Here is a 15,034-nt window from a genome sequence, read left to right on the forward strand (position 1 = left end):
CTGGGCTTCATGTTGTTTCTTGTATCTCTTACAGAGTCTCTGAGGTACTTGAAGAGGAGTGCAGGAAGGCAGAGCTTAAGCCCCTTGTGGATACAATATAGAATGCACTTCTGGTCTGTGTTGATGTAATCTGAGGAGTTGGAGGCTAGGCGATGATGTATGGTGCCCAAGATGATCTTCAGCCATACCCGGAGGTTCTGATGTAGTTCCTTGTTCTTGGAGTGTTTGCCTTCAGCATTCTGTTGGAAGATTGTTGGATTAATCTCATGGGACAGATACTTTGCCCTAGGATTAATGTTGTAAATTCTTTTTCCTCCAGCTTTCTCCATGCCCAGAAGAGCAGCAATGGACTTCTCAGTGATTACCATCTTGACTCCCAGAACATAGGAGACAGTGTAGTGATCATCAGCGTCAGCGAATCTCCAGAATTCCTTAACCAGGTTTGTGTAAACCGGACCATAGAGATGTTGGAAGTAGTTTCCCCAACCTTGATTCTGCAGTTCTTCAGTGAGGTCAACACCGTTCCTTCGCATGTTTTCAAAATCCACCAGTGATTCACACAAAACTTCCAGTTTCTCAAAAGGTGTTGCAAGGTTGATATGAGGCTCATGATCAAGAATGGGAGGTTCTTTGTAGATGGGAGTGGAGACGACACCGGTAACAGTTGGGTTTGGAGTGCTTGAACTTGGAGCTTGTTCGTTGGAATCCATCTATTGAGAGAAGTTATACACTGATTGTTGTTGGGAATCCATGAATATTGTTGATGAACTGAGTTGAAGGTTGAAGAACTTGAATGCACGCTTCAGGAATGTCTTGAGGGAGAAAGGAACTTGCAAGAAGGTTAAGCGTGTTTGTGAGAGTGAAAAGTGTGCAATGTGTGAAGAGAAGAGTTTAAATACCCAAATTAGGGCGCATGCAAAACGACACACAAAACATGAGTTTAGCACAAAAAGCAAGTATGCATGTTAGAGGGAGAATGATTACAGCTCATAAATGATGTCTAATCCCAACAGTCAGTACACTGCTTGAGGAGATCTCAAGAGACTGTTTCTTGATTACTGCTAGATAGCTGTCTAGAAGTTCCAAGGTCAGACGCAAGGTGCTCCACGTGTTTGCTTTATCTGATCTTCAAGAATACCAAAGGGTTGGTTCCTGGAGATTTCTAACTCAGATGACTTCTAACTAGTAGGAGTATCAGAGTCAGATGCAGAATCCACTTTGTTTACATCAGAATCTTATTTTGCTAACTCAGAGGCACATTTTATTCGGGGAAACTTTGAATGTTCAGATTCTTTAAGATGAAAAGGAATCTATCTTCAGCAAGAGGTTTGGTAAAGATGTCAGCCCATTGATGGTCTGTATCAGTGAATTTCAATATTACTATCCCTTTCTGAACATAGTCTCTAATGAAATGATGTTTTATTTCTATGTGCTTAGCTCTGGAGTGCAAAATAGGATTCTTGCTTAAACAAATGGCAGCAGTATTGTCACAGAAGATAGGAATGTTACTCTCAAAGATTTGAAGATCCTCTAATTGATTCTTCATCCAGAGCATCTGGGTAGTGCACAGTGATGCTGAAATGTATTCCGCTTCTGCAGTAGACAAGGTTATGGTTGATTGTCTTTTGCTGGCCCAGGATATCAGATTCTTTCCCAAGAGCTGACAATTTCCAGATGTACTTTTTCTTTCCATTCCGTCTCCTGCGTAATCTGCATCACAAAAACCAGATAGTCTATACTCTGATGTTTTCTCATACATCAGGCCCAGGTTATGAGTTCCTTTCAGATATTTGAGTATTCTCTTAACTGTTATTAAATGAGATTCTCTAGGATCTAATTGGAATCTGGCACAGAGACAAACACTAAATAGAATATCAGGACGAGTAGCAGTCAGATAGAGAAGAGAGCCTATCATACCACGACAGAGCTTCTGACAAACCTTTTGACTAACTTCTTCTTTTTCAAGAATGCAAGTTGGATGCATGGGTGTCTTTGTAGGTTTGCATTCAGCCATTTCAAATTTCTTCAGAATGTCTTTTATGTATTTACTTTGATGAACGTAGTTGACTTCTGAAGTTTGATTAATCTGAATTCCTAGAAAGAACTTTAGTTCTTGCATTAAGCTCATTTCGAATTCTGCCTGCATTAGCTCAGAGAATTCTTGACATACAGAGGCGTTAGCTGAACCAAAAATGATATCATTAACGTATATTTGGCATATCATGAGATCATTATTAATGTTTTTACAGAAGAGTGTAGAGTCAACTTTCCCTCTGATAAAATCATGTTCCAAAAGAAAAATACTTAATCTTTCATACCAAGCTCTGGGAGCTTGTTTTAGTCCATATAAAGATTTTTTAAGTGTAAAAACATGTTCTGGACAATTTGAATTTTCAAAACCTGGAGGTTGGTTGACATACACTTCTTCTGATATATAACCATTAAGGAATGCGCTCTTGACATCCATTTGATACAGTTTGGTAGAATGATTTATAGCGAATGAGACAAGTAAGCGAATAGATTCTAACCTGGCGAATGGGGCAAAGGTTTAATTGTAGTCAATGCCTTCTTGTTGACTATAACCTTGAGCCACCAGCCGAGCTTTGTTTCTGACAACTTCTCCTTTCTCATTCAGCTTGTTTCTGAACACCCATCTGGTCCTAATAATGTGAGTGCCTTTAGGTTTAGGAACAAGATCACAGACATCGTTCTTTGTGAATTGATCTAGCTCTTCTTGCATGGCTAGAACCCAGTCGCTATCTTGAAGTGCCTCATCACAGGAGGTAGCCTCGATCAGAGATACTAGTCCCATAGGAGTTTCTTCAGGTGCTTTGAAGGTTGACCTAGTTCGGATAGGTTCATCCTTGTTTCCCAGAATCAGCTCTTCAGATATGTTGAGGTGACTTTTAGCTTTCTTTGGGATTGCTGGGGATTTAGTTCCTTCTGAAGTTTGAGTGGTAGCTGCTTCAGGTGCTTTGATCTTCTCGTCAGAACCTGCAAAAGTGATCTCTAGATCTGCAAGTTTCTCAACTAGCTTTGACTTTTCAGGGTCAAGCTTATCATCAAATCTGACATGAATTGATTCTTCCACAATTTTGGTTTTTGTATTGTATACTCTGTAGCCTTTAGAGCGTTCTGAGTATCCTAACATAATACCTTTTTGTGCTTTAGAATCAAACTTGTTCAGATGTTCTTTAGTGTTTAGAATAAAGCAGGAACATCCAAAAGGATGAAAATAAGAAATGTTGGGTTTTCTTCCTTTATACAGTTCATAGGGAGTCTTCTCTAGAATAGGTCTTATGGAAATTCTATTTTGAATATAACACGTTGTATTTACAGCTTCAGCCTAAAAGTGCTTAGCCATATTTGTTTCATTGATCATGGTTCTGGCCATCTCTTGGAGTGTCCTATTCTTCCTCTTTACAACTCCATTTTGTTGTGGAGTTCTAGGGCAGGAGAAATCATGGGATATTCCATTAGAGTCAAATAATTCCTCAGAAAATTTATTTTCAAATTCCCCACCATGATCACTTCTGACTCTGATGATTTTAGAGTCAAATTCGTTTTGCACTTTGGAACAGAAGCTAGTGAATACAGAATGAGACTCACTCTTGTGCTTTAAGAATTTTACCCATGTCCAACGACTAAAATCATCAACAATAACTAGTCCATATTTCTTTCCATTGACTGATGTTGTTTTCACAGGACCAAATAAATCAATGTGAAGAAGTTCCAGAGGCTTAGAGGTAGAAACAATATTTTTCTTTTTAAAAGATGATTTTTAAAATTTTCCTTTCTGACATGCTTCACATAGAGCATCTGAAGAGAAGTTCAGCTTAGGTAGACCTCTGACTAACTCGAGTTTCTTTAGCTGAGATGATTTTCTCATGCTAATGTGGCCCAAGCGTTTATGCCATACCCATTGCTCTTCATGAACAAACATTAAACATTTTACATTTTGTTCTTTTAAATCCGACATATTTATTTTATAAATATTGTTTTTCCTCTTGTCAGTGAATAAGACAGATCCATTGTTTTGATTTATGGCTTTACATGTTTTTTGATTAAAGATTACATCATACCCGTTATCACTTAATTGACTTATTGATAACAGATTATGCATTAATCCTTCTACATAGAGAACATCAGATATAGAGGGAAGAGTACCATTACCAATAGTTCTGGAGCCTCTGATCCTTCCTTTCTGATCTCCTCCGAAACCTACGAATCTATCATCTTTAAGTTCCAGGTTTTGGAACATATACTTTCTTCCCGTCATGTGTCGCGAGCATCCAGAGTCCAGGTACCATGACTGGTGTTTTAACTCTGCTGCATAAGATATCTGCAACATAAACAATCTTATCCTTTGGTACCCAGAATCTTTTGGGTCCTTTGTGATTAGTCTTCCCAGAGTTTCTCAACATTTTGGGTTTTCTAGCATTATTAAATCGTTGTGCTTGTGTATGTGTATAGTGATAGGAAAATGGAGATTTAGGTTGGTCATTAGTAGAAGTTTTATCTTCACTAGGATCATACCCAATTCCTCTTCTATTGTTCTGACTGACCCCATAAATCATGGATGCCATTCTGCTCCTCTCTATCCTATTTTTCAGAAACTTTTGAAAAGTTTTTTCATATTCATAAATTATTGTGTTTGGAGTTTGTGGAGCTTGAGATAACGCTTCTTCAAGTTTTGAGCAATTTTTCTTTGTTGAATCTCTTTCTAATATCAAGGTTCTGTTTTCATCTTTTAGTTCTAGAATTGTTATCTTAAGTTTGCCACATTCTTCTAGTGTTTCTTCAAGAACACCTTTTATAGCTTTAAATTTTTGTTTGAGTTTCTGATATGAGTTTAGAGTTTCAGATAAGCATGATTCTAGGTCGGATCGAGAAAGTTCAAAAAATACCTCTTCAGATTCAGATTCTTCATCTGAAGTATTCTTGGATGTGGTAGCCATGAGTGCCACATTTGCCTGTTCATCAGAGTCTGATTCTGATGAGTCAGATTCACTATCGTCCCAGGTAGCCATCAGTCCCTTTTTGGTTCTGAAGGAATTTTTTTTGAAGTTCTCTTTTCTGGAAATGTCTTTCTTCAACTTGGGACATTCGTTTCTGTAATGACTTGTTTCCTTACATTCATAACACGTAACATCTTTGTTAGATTTACCTTTTGAGGTTGATTCTGATCGATCTCCTTTGGTTCTTTGTTTTCTGAAGTTATTATTCCTTTTTCTCCAGAGTTGTTTTACTCTTCTGGTCAGAAGGGATAATTCTTCCTCATCATCAGAATCTTCCTTTTCAGAGTCATCAACGTCTTCTTCTTCGGCCTGGAAGGCTTTGTTTCTATCAGACTTGCGCCTTTCAGATCTGGACTTTAGTGCTATAGACTTGATCTTCTTCTGAGGCTCATCTTCCTCCAGTTCTATCTCATGACTTCTGAGTGAATTGACAAGTTCTTCAAGGCCGATGTTGTTCAGATCCTTTGATAGCTTTAAGACTGTGACCATAGCTACTTCTCCCCCTTTTTAGTCAAAAGAGACTAAAGAGACAAAATAAATGTCTATTCAGTCATAAACCAAAATGTCAAAAGTTAAGGGTTACAAAACCAAGTACATATTCAGTTGTAAGGAAGCTGAGATACAAACCAACAAAACATGAATACAGCAAAACATAATTGCCAAAATCAAGAAAATCCATCAAAACAGCAACAAAAACCATCACATCAATAAACCCCATCACATCACCAGGGACCAAAGTCAAAGGAGCTAATCATAGGAGCTTGAGCTTGCAGCTTCATCAGTATCAGAAACAGAATTGCCACTTGTCGCATCATTATTTGCAGACCTCTCACTAGAGGTGTGGGCTTCAGCTTCCTTAGCATGTTCAATATTCTCACCTTCGGCTTGCTCCAAGCTTGCAATCAGGGCTTCCAACGATTCTTTCCTAGCTGTTGCTACCCTTATCCCTTCACCCAACTCTTTACAAGTCTCCTTCAGCTCAGCAATAGTTCCAACTTTTGAGGCTGGCTTTTTCATAGCAAATGTCATGACAATGTCTTCGACATGAGTGCCTTCAAACAGTTTATAGTGCACTGACAGAGCAGGTTTTCTTCTACTTGGTAAGTCATAAGAACTCAGAATACTAGGGTGTTGATTCAGGATAATCCCACAAATCATAGAGGGAAAGGAAATAGGCAGCTTAACTACATTAGTAGATGCATGCTTGATAATTTGTTCAAACATAAATCTACCATAGTCAAAATTCATTTTGGTTCCAACAGCAAAAATAAATCTTCCAAGGGTATTAGCAATTGTGGAAATGTGGTTGGTAGGCACCCAATTTGCAGCTCCTATTTTATGCAATATTGCATACTTGACAGTCAACTTCCCAGCAGGAAGATGCTTCTTAATAGGCCACCCTTTCACATGCCTTGCTGTAATTTCTCTACAGACCTCATTGTCTGTAGCTTCCAATTCACCTACACCCTTAACTCTTCTTCCCAGAAAAGTGTTAATTACAGTGGGAGAGAATGTGATACACTTACCTCTCACAAACACTTTGCAAAATTCCTTGCTGTTCTTATCAGCAATATCCTCAGGAATTGTGACAATGAGTTCCTTAACTAAACCCTTATAGCACTAGAGAACCCAGCCACAATCTTCATTAACCCAACAGTCTTTATCAGGTCCATGACCTCCTTGACTTCAACATCATCCTTTCCTAACTCCCTTTCGACAGCCACCATTCTTTGAATCACAAATTTCCATTTGGCAGCTCCATCCTCAAGATGAAAAGAAATATTATCCAAATGCACAGCAACAACTTTCACAGGGGACTTCTTCACAGGGGTCTTCTTTACAGGAGAGATGTTAGGGACATCTTCCTCGACATCCTCTTCAGACTCAGAAACTTCTCTAACCTTCCTCCTCTTTACTTCAACCTTGCTCCAAGATTTGGAAGGACCAACACCAGCATGTAAGAACAAAATTAGTTCTACAATAGAATTCCAGGATTTTGATGATAACAAAGGATGAAACCAAAAATGGCACCCTAACGAAATTTTTCTAAGTGTGCAGGACTCTAAACAGCAACAAAGGACTCTGATCTTTTTATCAGATACAAACATTGATTAGATACAAAGTTCTAGAAGATCAGACGCATCTGAGGAAGAAGTGCTCCCAAGAAGTTCTGAATATGAGCAAAGCAAGATAGTAAAAAGAACCAGAAGCTCTAACATCCACTGGTCTTAGTTCTGATGATCTAGAAGACTAGTACTCTGAGAAGCTCTGATGTAACCTCAACATAATCTCCTTCTGACGCATGACTCCGATATAACAAAGACTCTGATGAAAATTCACCAAATCCAGAAAGAGTAACGGAAAGAATTTCTCAATATGGAAATGAAGTATTTTAAGAAAGAAGTTATTCAGGGAGACAAATTGGTTATGGCAAGAAACACAGAAGTAATGACATTGAATGCTCATCAAAGACCAATATTCTGTCATCACTCCAACGGTCCTTCTCACTACTATATAAAGGACAACCTACCTCATTGAGAGACACACAACAACGCACAGAAAAGTCATTCATATTCTCTCTCAGTTTTTCACGAGCTGCTGCTCATACGTGAAAACTCTTGTTTAAATATTCTGCTGTAATACTTGCTTACTCTTAGAAGCACCTTCTATTACAAATCTATTTTGCTAAAAAAAAATTTGTTCCTCAAGTGACTCTGCGTAGTCTGTATACTTGAGAGGACTAAGAGATCATTCTCTTAGACGTTTGGTTGTATAATCTTTCAAGATTAGTGGATTAAATCCTTTTTGAAGGCAAAATCACCTTGGCCGGGTGGACTAGAGTAGCTTTGTTTTCTAAGCGAACTAGTATAAAATTCTGTGTGTTCTTATTTTTTTTGAAAAAGCTTTTATTTTCTAAAATAATTCAAACCCCCCTTTCTTGTTTTTCTCACCTTCAGTTGGTATCAGAGCTTCGACTCTGTTATTGATTCTTTAATCAAACACTTAACAGTGTAGAGAGTTCCAGAACGAGAAAAACTATGGCCAACACCAAAGAAAGAGATAGTTACAACGCTAAGCCTCCAGTCTTTGATGGAGAGAAATTCGATTACTGGAAAGATAGAATTGAAAGTTTCTTTCTGGGCTACGACGCTGATCTCTGGGACATTGTCACAGTTGGATACATACCACCTGTAACAGATGCTGGAGTTGCCATTCCCAGAAGCAAAATGACAGATGATCAGAAGCGCGAATTCAAGAATCATCACAAAGCCAGAACGATACTTCTCAATGCCATATCCTACAATGAGTATGAAAAAATCACCAACTGGGAAACAACTAAAGAAATACTTGACTCCCTGAGGATGACTCATGAAGGGAACTCTCAAGTCAAAGAAACAAAGGCTCTGGCTCTAATCCAGAAATATGAAGCCTTCAAAATGGAGGATGATGAAGCTGTAAAGGTAATGTTTTCTAGATTTCAAACTCTAATTGCAGGTCTCAAAGTGCTAGATAAAGGATACACAACTGCGGACCATGTCAAAAAGATAGTCAGAAGCTTGCCAAAGAAGTGGAGACCCATATAACTATAGATGATGTTAGATGTTTGACACAAAGAGGGAGAAGAGGGGGAAGTGTTTTGTCTGTGTGAAGCAGATTGGTGCTTGGTGTGGACTAGCTGAAAGGGCGGTGTGTTGTGTTCTGAGCACAAGCGCATGTGTGTTTACTAGTTGCTATTTTTGCTAGCAATGTGTGTATGTTTACTTCTGCTGCTGCTGAACTGATACTTTGATTGATTTCTTGTGAACATATGATCTAATGTATGTTTTAGCCAAAATTTTCCAAAGGGGGAGTTTGTTGGTTCTTTGTGTTGGCATTAATTTTGGTAAAACTTAGTGTTATCACAAGTTGTCACGCGTATTTTCTTGACATGTGATATCAGCTTCCTGCAGGATGTTTAAATATGGTTGTGCAGGATTTAGCTAAGATGTCACATCCGATGTTAAGACATGTATATATAGAACATTCAGTCTGAATGTTATGTATCTTAATATTGCGCTTTTCATGCAAAGTTGTGTGTGATTATGTGAAGATTGAATGCGCTATTCAAGGAGTAATTTGATTTAAAACCAGATTGTTCTATTTTCCAATAAGGGATGATTAGCTGCTATTTCTTAGAAGATACGCAAGGAAAATAGAATTAGGGTTTTATGCTGCCTAGGCCCATTCAAAAGCTTATATTTAAAGGCCATGTAAAACATGGTTTAAACACACAAGAGACGAACGATAGAGAGAGAGAGAGAGAGAGAGAGAGAGAGAGAGAGAGAGTTTTAGGGTTTTAGCCTTGTGTGAGCTTATGTATTGTAAGCCATTCATTCATCTTAGTGGTGTTTGAATTGGACTGACTTTTGTGTTATAATTTGTCCACTATATGCTTTGAAGCATGAGTGTTTGTTTACTTGGTTGAAGCTTTTAAGCAAGATCAAGTATGTGTCCTTGAAGAGTGTCTTCTTTTTTTGTAATATTTGTTTTTATATCACTGTTGTGATTGAGGGGGAGTGAGTAGGGTCTCATATCTAAGAGTTCTTAGATAGAAGTGACACGGGTAGAGATTAGGTGAAAAGACTGTAACTTGAAGTTGATTATTGAGAGTCTTTGAACTAATTATGTTTAGTGGATTTCCTTCCTGGCTTGGTAGCCCCCAGACGTAGGTGAGTTTGCACCGAACTGGGTTAACAATTGCTTGTGTTGCTTGTTCAATTGTTTCTTTGTTTTTATCCTGTTTACATTTTAGTTGTTGTTCAGATATTAGTGTCGTGACATTACCTTCGACATCTCATATCTGATACCAGAATTTCAGACATTTCATGTACACTTTTTATTTTAGGTTCCCATGGAGAAAAGTTGTATTTATGTCCAGTTGATGTAAAAAAGCAATTTTTGGAATAAGCTATAGAAAGAAGAAGTCTAATAGTAGTCATTTTAATAATTAGGTTGAAAGTTCCATGGTAGTCAAAACCCTTTGTTTGATTGAACCCTTTGGCAACAAGGTGGGATTTGTAACAGTCAATAATGCCATTAGGAAGAAATTTTAATTTGAAAATCCATTTGCACCCAATAGCCCGTTTATTGGGAGGGAGATAAGTTAGATGCTAAGTGTTGCTGGTAGTTAAAGATTGAAGTTCATTTTGAACTGCTTAATGCCAACTGGGATCATGCATAGCATATGAGAAACTAGTAGGTTCAGATGTGGAAGATAAATTTAAGATGAAACTTTTATGCTTAGGAGAAAATTGGCATAGTTAATGAAATGAGATATAAGGTAGGGAGTGTTACCTCTTGTATTAGATGATGATGGGGAATTTAGTCTGAGCATAGTGGCTAGAGTCTTCAGACTCTTTTAACCAAAAGAGTTTGGTATTAACTTTGTGTTCATGTGAGTGCTTCTTGAATAAGCAGATACACAAAGGTTTACACTCTTGAGAAGAACGTGAGTTGTTTTATCATGAGTGTGGAAGAATGAAATGATCATTATTCTTCTCCCCTTGCACATATTTTCTTTTATTGTGCCTTTATATTCTGATGATCTTCCTTGATCATTTTCTCTCTGCTCTCACACACTTAACCCTTGTGGTTATATTTTCTATTTAGTATGTGTTTCTTATATCTATGTTTTCTGAATAAAACACAGTCTATCTCTTAACCAATACAGTGAACTGGTATCACATCTTTGTGAACACAGTCACGTATTCTTCAACTCACATTCATCTTGGTCAGAACAGACTTCAAATGTTTTCAATCTTCATCTATAAATAGATTCTGAGAATAGATACGTTGAAGATTGAAACTACTAGAGGTATAAGTAGTCGTTAAAGGTCTTTAGCCGTTGTACAATAGAGTAGGTCAAAACTCAGCTAGCATAAAGACGCTGGGAGAAGCAGAGTAGAGTCCAGAGCAGTTGGAGAGATAAGATCCTAACAACATAGTTTTATGTTGATTAGACATAAATTATTATATTGTTCTCACATGATCTTCTTTGGATAACCTCAGACTTGAAATCTTGTTGTAAATGTTTGTTGAAGCTTGTTCAGAATCGTTGTTATCCTTATACTTAACTTTCTGATTCAGGGGATTTTAATAGAATTAGTTAAACCTTGATCAGAAGTTGAAGTATGTCTTTAGAACCTGGTTGGAGTGATACTTCAGAGTCTAGAGTTCATCGATTCTGAGCTTGTCTTCATTAGAGTCTTGATCAGAACTATTCTGGATAAATACTTGCAAAGTTGATGACTTAATGTAGACAAGTAATCATTTGAAGTAGAACCATCAGAAGTGTTGATTAAGCACGTTCAGAAGTTGCAAGGTCATTCCTTGTGAAAGTGACTGCTTGCTTCAAAGGGTTCCAGTCTTCATAGCTTTGTTGATCTTTGTATTCAACGTAATCTTAGCTTCAGCATCTGAAAGATTTGAGTAGACTCATCAGATTCTAGAAGCTTAGTTCTGATCCTTCATATTCATAATAGCTTTGCTTCCTTTAATGGTTCTTCTTAGTGATTAACTTGATTAATATCAAGGTTAATGTCTTTTGATTCTGAACACTAGAATAACCATTAGTAAACCCTGTTGTTTTTTAAATACTTTGTTATCATCAAAATCTTTTAGAAGCATGAACAAATCTTGTTCTAACACAACAAACATGATGGGTGCTAATACTTTCCCCTTGCGTAATCGGCTCCCGAACCCGAATTTGGTTCGCCAATCATCTTTTTTTCCTTTCGAGGGTTTTATTGATATTTTCCCTTTCCTCTTTTGTGATAAATAAAGTTCTGTGGAGACTCTGTTCAACCATTTCCGCGGGCGCGCAAACGCTTGCGAGGTTCGTATTTTTTGAGATGCAACATCCCACATTAACTAGGAATGAAGGAAATATGGATTTTTAAGAGAGGTGACCCATATCTCGATTGCCTTAAGGTTTTTTTGTTGATATGTGGCGCCAAGGTCTCTTGGAACTGTGACCGTTTAGTCTATTAACACTTTTGGGCCTCGCTCCCCAGACTTTCCCAACACTATGGACATGTTGCATTGGATAAAACGAACTGTGGTGCAATTTTGCAATCAAATAAACCTATTATGAAAGGAAAAAATATGTCAATTGAAAAGAGTTATGAATTTTTATTTAAGAGAGGTAATTGCAGAGTTCTTCATGATATAAGTTTATGTTTTTTCGCCATTGAAATTAAATTAAAATATTGTAATTCATGTATTTTTTTTTCTTAAGCATTTTCAATTATGATTAATTGCATTATGAATATGTAACATCCCTTTTAAGAAGGATGCATAACTGATTTGGGGAGTAACCTTTTACCCTTGATGTAATTGCTCTTTTAAGTTAATGTTATTATGTTATTTTATAGATGATTGATCACCTATAAAATTATTTACAATTCGCTATGTGAAATGAGAGTGAAATTAACAAACATTTATATTAGATATTATAGCCTACCACCACGTAGAGATAAATGTAAATTCTTGAGTGTTAAATACGTTAGTGGTCCCTGTAAGTAACCCAAAAATATAGTTTTAGTCTAGATAACATTTTCTTCAAAGAATAGCCCTCCTAAAGTTTTTCGGCCCTACCGTCATTATTTATTATTTATTATTAAGAAATTACATAATCATTTGGAAATTGGAACATATTATTCTTCGTCTTTGTAACCTAATTCCCCGTCTTCTTCTTGTAGCTCATTCTCAATTGCAGTCGCAATAAAACTCCTCTTCTTTGTAATATAATTCATCATATTCTCCTTCAAAGTTATGTCATGTCATCTTCTATAACAAGTGCTACGAAACTCATCTCCATGTTGTCGAGGAAGAAATTGTGATTGTGAAGCTCATATGGTGTCATACATCTGCAAGAACGGCTGCAATAAAGGCATGCTCTTTTGGAGATATCCATTTTGGCAGAGTGAATATACTTGTGATCTATTCATATGGGATGAAGATTTGGTTGAAAAAGATGTTAATGGTGTTGAAAAGGTAGATGTCAACAAGTTGAAGGATTTGAAGACCGTTGATCTGTTGTGGGAGTTGTATGAAGTTTCAAAGAAGAAGAACATGAATTTGCATTTGAAATTGAAATTAGAGGCATATGCTGTGAAAATTAAGTTTGTGTTTTTTAGTTTCTCTTATGATTAATATGTACCTTACAGTTAAGTGCAATTGTTGAAGTAAATTCATGTTAGTGTTATGTAAGGTTATTTGATAAATGTAACCACTATGTTTTTTAATGGAATTGTGTTTAATTTGACATAATGATTCTATAATTTTGATAAATTAGGCCCTGAGTGTGGTATACATTTTGACAGACATTATGGTAGATTATGCCTAAAATTTGACATAGTTTTGCTTAAATTGACAGATTAAGCCTAAAATTTGATAGAGTTGTGGACAATAATTTGACATACAATGCCTAAAATTATGGCATAAAATCAGAGGTTGCTCCCGATTTGACAGTAATTGTAAAACTAAAAACACCAAATGATTCATTAATGACAAGATACAGCTCAGTAAAGCTTAATACAAACTACATAGTAGCATTATCAAAATACCAAGTTGCTTAATGCTTGTAGCATTATCAAAATACAAATTACTGCTCATAGATTATAGCATAACCAAAATACACATTAGCTTAATGCTTATAGCATTATCAAACTACAAATTCACTCGTATATTCATTGAGTTAAGCCCTTAGTGAATTTCATCTAAATTTTTCATTATCCTAGCACTCTTACTTGGTCCTATTGAGGTATCCTCTTCAATAATTACAATTGGATCTTCTAGATGTTTTCTAGACCCCGTGATGTTTTTTGTTTTGAGAGTTGTGATTCTTTCACTCTTTCTGGTATGAACTACAACATGTTTGACTTTCTTCTTCTTCTTTGAAATCATACTTTTTCCCTTTGATTGGAAGTAATATTTAGGACAATACAACTATAACAAAGCTACAAATTTGACATTATAAAACGTACAGGATCATTGATAGTTCTCTTCACAATTCCTGGTGGTTTTAATGCTTTGGAATTAGTTACTTTTTGTTCCTTTCTAATGAAGCTGAATGTCGAGAACAACATCCTCTTCATTGATGACTTCATTTACCAATGAATCTAGTATATCAGGCTCTATGTTATTTTACCTACCCAAGCCAATATGAGTTTCTGATTTTTCCTGAGAATCAGATGTAGTATGATTTGGGCCTACAATGGTATTACTTGGGCATGCAGATTGAGTAGTTGGTGCAGCCTGAGCAATTTGTACTAAGGCCTGACTCGGTCCTAATTTATTTTGACTTGGTCCTGGATTGTTCTGCCTGTGCTTGCTATTTTTTTGACTTGGACCTACATTGCTTTGACGTGGGCCAAAATTATTCTGACTTGGGCCTACTGATTAATTTTTCTTACCATTCTCCTTTTTTTATTGGGTTTTCTACTATTCACTGACCCCTTAGGTATCCCCTGTAAAAATGAAATAATATGAGCATAATTGGCATTATAACACTACTAATATATGCATTAATCAAAAGCAATATACTAACCCTTTTTGCTGTTGCCAATTTCTACTACTCCAAATGCAATAAATGGTCAACAAGCCAATCTGAGAGCTTTCTTTGTTCCATCAAAACACATATAACACCTTTCAAACCTTGGTTGTAATCCTGGACCTGGAGATTGAATGTTCAACTTGAATGTATTTACTGGTGAAACCCGCATCGATTCAGCACCATATGACCATAATAAACTGTACTTTTTGATAGAGTCCCCCTAAATTATCTTTCTAGCAATCTGCCTTGCCTCAAATGCCCTATAAACCGAAATTTCAGTAGCATATCTCACCCTAACATCTGCAACTACATCATTCAATTTCATCTCGTTATTATTCTTCATCCTATCAACAATGACTTTCGCAACCTAATATGCCTTGGCACTTTTATTAAAAAATTGCCTTCCATATTTATTTTTCTT

Source organism: Lathyrus oleraceus, chromosome 5 (genome assembly GCF_024323335.1).
Source record: "Lathyrus oleraceus cultivar Zhongwan6 chromosome 5, CAAS_Psat_ZW6_1.0, whole genome shotgun sequence".
Taxonomy (NCBI): Eukaryota; Viridiplantae; Streptophyta; class Magnoliopsida; order Fabales; family Fabaceae; genus Lathyrus; species Lathyrus oleraceus.